Raw genomic sequence first — 2,500 nt, 5'->3', positions numbered from 1 at the left:
ATAGCATTAGGGCCTTTTTGACCTCGATTTTGAGGTGCATTACTTGTAGCATTAGAGGCTCTTTGACCTTTATTTTTAGGTGCCTTATTTATAGCATTAAGGGCTTTTTGACCTCGATTTTGAGGTGCATTACTTCTAGTATTAGAGGCTCTTTGACATCTCTTTTTAGGTGCCTTATTTATAGCATTAGGGGCTTTTTTACCTTGATTTTGAAGTGCATTACTTGTAGCATTAGAGGCTCTTTGACCTCTCTTTTTAGGTACCTTATTTATAGCATTAGGGGCTTTTTGACCTTGATTTTGAAGTGCATTACTTGTAGCATTAGAAGCTCTTTGACCTCTCTTTTTAGGTGCATTATTTATAGCATTAGGGGCTTTTTTACCTTGATTTTGAAGTGCGTTACTTGTAGCATTAGAGGCTCTTTGGCCTCTCTTTTTAGGTTCCTTATTCATAGCATTAGGGGCTATTTTACCTTAATTTTGAAGTGCGTTACTTGTAGCATTAGAGGCTCTGTGACCTCTCTTTTTAGGTGCCTTATTTATAGCATTAGGGTTTTTTTTACCTCGATTTTGAAGTGCATTACTTGTAGCATTAGAGGCTCTGTGACCTCTCTTTTTAGGTGCCTTGTTTAAGCATTAGGGGCTTTTTGACCTTGATTTTGAAGTGCATTACTTGTAGCATTAGAGGCTCTGTGACCTCTCTTTTTAGGTGCGTTATTCATAGCATTAGGGTTTTTTTACCTCGATTTTGAGGTGCATTACTTGTAGCATTAGAGGCTCTGTGACCTCTCTTTTTAGGTGCCTTATTTATAGCATTAGGGGCTTTTTTACCTCGATTTTGAGGTGCATTACTTGTAGCATTAGAGGCTCTGTGACCTCTCTTTTTAGGTGCCTTATTTATAGCATTAGGGGCTTTTTTACCTCGATTTTGAGGTGCATTACTTGTAGCATTAGAGGCTCTTTGACATCTCTTTTTAGGTGCCTTATTTATAGTATTAGGGGCTTTTTGACCTTGATTTTGAAGTGCATAACTTGTAGCATTAGAGGCTCTTTGACCTCTCTTTTTAGGTGTGTTATTCATAGCATTAGGGGCTTTTTTACCTCGATTTTGAGGTGCATTACTTGTAGCATTAGAGGCTCTGTGACCTCTCTTTTTAGGTGCCTTATATATAGCATTAGGGGCTTTTTTACCTTGATTTTGAAGTGCATTACTTGTAGCATTAGAGGCTCTTTGGCCTCTCTTTTTAGGTACCTTATTTATACATTAGGGATTTTTTACCTTGATTTTGAAGTTCGTTACTTGTAGCATTAGAGGCTCTTTGACCTCTTTTTTTTTAGGTTCCTTATTTATAGCATTAGGGGCTTTTTTACCTCGATTTTGAAGTGCATTACTTCTAGCATTAGAAACTCTTTGACCTCTCTTTTTTGGTGCCTTATTTATAGTATTACGGGATTATTGACCTCAATTTTTAGGTGCATTACTTTTAGTATTAGGAGCTCTTTGACCTTTCTTTTTAGGTGCCTTATTTATAGCATTAGGGGCTTTTTTACCTCGATTTTGAGGTGCATTTCTTTTAGCATTAGAAGCTCATGACCTTTATTTTTAGGTGCCTTATTTATAGTATTAGGGGCTTTTTTGCCTCGATTTTGAGATTCATTACTTGTAGCATTAGAGGCTCTTTTACCTTTATTTTTAGGTGCCTTATTTATAGCATTAGGGGCTTTGGACCTCTATTTTTAGGAGCTTTATATAAAGCACTAGGGGCTTTTTTTACCTCGATTTTGAGGTGCTTTATTTCTAGCATTAGAGACTCTTTGACCTTTATTTTTAGGTGGCTTATTTATACCTTTATGGGCTTTTTTACCTTTATTTTTATCCGTCTTATTACTAGCATTAAGGGTTTTTTTTACCTCTATTTCGAGGTGCCTTATTTCTAGCATTAATGGGCTTTTTTAACCTCTATTTTGAGTTGCCTTATTTCTCGCATTAGGGGCTTTTTTTTTTACCTCTATTTCAAGTTGTTTTACCTCTAGCATTAAAGGCTATTTTACGTGTTTGTTTAAAGGATCTTCGTTGCTGTTCTCTTCTGTTTGTTCTAGTTTTTCAAGATCTTTAGTTTTTCGGTTTCCTTTGATATTTCGTCTTCCACTTTCCTTAATTCGTCATTTTCTTTCGAGATTTCATCGTATTCTTTTAGTTCGTCAGTTTCCTTCTAGATTTCAAGAGAGATTTCAGTGCCGTGTCCTCAGTTCCTGAGATTCCTCAGAGAAATCGATGGTATTCATGTCTTTGTCCATCGGGGCGATGGGTAGAGACAGGAATGCAATAAATTTTCTCCGCATACGTCATCGCGCTAAAGTAAATGACGAGCAACACAATATATTTACCAATATGATCTGGATATGTCCTTTCTTCAATGTCGAATTTTGGGACTATCCTGTTGAAGAACTTCTGCAGCAACCACCAAAACCAGCTGTAGATGAGAGTGTTCCGAAGAGCC

This window comes from Palaemon carinicauda, chromosome 3 (genome assembly GCF_036898095.1).
Source record: "Palaemon carinicauda isolate YSFRI2023 chromosome 3, ASM3689809v2, whole genome shotgun sequence".
In the NCBI taxonomy this organism is placed as follows: Eukaryota; Metazoa; Arthropoda; class Malacostraca; order Decapoda; family Palaemonidae; genus Palaemon; species Palaemon carinicauda.
The sequence above is the reverse complement of the archived record's forward strand: the minus strand, read 5'-3'. Positions refer to the sequence as shown.